Below are 1974 nucleotides of genomic sequence, written 5' to 3' on the forward strand. Positions count from 1 at the left end.
TTTCCTGCCCTTACCCCCACTCCATGCCCCCTTGTTCTACATCAATGTCTAAGATAATTTTTTACTGGTTCTTATTTGTTTTGAAATATAGTGATTGATTTCTTCTCTTGCTTTGAACCGTCCTTGTATACCAGTTATGAAACACACTTGGAAATGATGATTTTTTTTATGTGCTTTTGGATTCTATTGTCTAGGATTCTGTTAAGGATTTTTAAATCTACATTCATGAGAGATAGTGGTCTGTAGTTTTCTTTCTTGATAATACCTTTGCCTGGTTTTTGTATTAGGAGTATGCTGTTTCATAGAATGACTCTGGGAGAGTTTTTTCTTTTTCTATTTTTTGAAATATTTTAAGTAGAGTTGGTGATAGATCTTCTCTGTATGCTTGAAAGAATTTAGCTGTGAAGCCATCTGGTCCAGGACTTTTCTTGTCAAACTTCACTTATTCGAGTTCTTTTGTGATGGGTCTGTTCAAATGTTCTACATCTGTCCAGTCCATGTCCATATGCTAGAACATGAGTCTCAAGGACTTTGTCTATTTCCTCTATGTTTTCAAATTTATCATAGTACAACTTCTCATAGTATTCTAATGTTATCGATTTAATTTCATCTGGTTTTCTGTCACTTCTATAATTTCTTTTCTAATATTTATACTAGTTTATTTAAAAAATTCTAATACAGTTTTTCAGACAAGATTCTTCCAATTTCCTCACCCTGCCCCCATGCATCAAATTGTACAAACACATGATTAATTCTTCCCTTACACACACACACACACACACACACACACACCCTCATCCATCTGCTTCCACCTTTCTTCCCCCTTGGGTCTTCATGTTCATCCTACATTAATGATTTTATACAATAATAGTCATGTGGAACTGAGTTAGTTCACCCAATATAATGCTCTCAGTCCTGCCAAAGTTAGGTTCTGTGCCGCCTTCTTTTTTCCTTTCTTTTGTTAGGTTTGCCAATAGTTTGTCAGTTTTATTGACTCTTTGGAAAACCAGCTCCTGTTCTTATTGATGATTTCAATTGTTTTTTTCTGTTTTCTATCTCATTGAATTCAACTCTTGTCCTTATAATTTCCTTTCTTCTAGAGGCTGTAGGATTAGACAGTTCTTTTTATATGTGATAAAGGTATAGGATTTGGTCATTGATTTTCCTTCCTTCCTTCCTTCCTTTTATTCCCCACAAGTGTGACTTCTGCATCTCTGTTAAGTTTCTTTTGAATTGGCCTATCTTTTCTTAATAGTAGTGTGTTGAAGTTTCCTACCATGATTGTGCTGCCATCTATTTATTTCTTCAATTCTGTTCACTGTTGTTTTATGTATACTGCAGGTATATCATTGCATAATGTTGACCAAGGTTATGTCTTCTAGATCTATTGGACCTTTATTTCATATGTAATCCCATTCCTTATCATTTTCAATTGAGATTTTAATGAAAGTTTATAAAGAACGTGGGTTTCCAATCCTTAGTTGTTGTAAATGTTCTTCCCTGCTCCCCTCCCTCCCAGATTGCTTTTTTCTTGGTGAAAAACGTTCTTTCATTGTTATACAGATGCAAACCCACTGCCCCAGGCCACTTTACAATGCAGCTCTTATTCGGGACTCTTGTCATGTTAATAATACCTAATCATATATTTCTTTTATACAGTTTTCTCCCTCATCTGTTTCAATGTCATGTACATCATCTATCCTTTCATTTCTTAGTTTTTCCCCCAACGCCCAAGTCAGTCATATTTTATAACAGTGGCATCATGCCATATTTGTCTTTTTGTGACTGAGATATTTCTCTCAGCATACTGACTTCCATAGTCACCCATTTTGTATAATATTTCATGAGTTACTTGTTTTTTCGGTGCTCCACAATATTCCATTGTGTGAATATACCACAGCTTCTCCATTTGCTAATGGACACTTGGATTGTTTCCAACTCTTTTCTATTGTGAACAAAGCAGCAATAAACACA

Source organism: Elephantulus edwardii, unplaced genomic scaffold (assembly GCF_000299155.1).
Source record: "Elephantulus edwardii isolate Elephantulus edwardi_28Jun2011 unplaced genomic scaffold, EleEdw1.0 scaffold00110, whole genome shotgun sequence".
Classification (NCBI taxonomy): domain Eukaryota; kingdom Metazoa; phylum Chordata; class Mammalia; order Macroscelidea; family Macroscelididae; genus Elephantulus; species Elephantulus edwardii.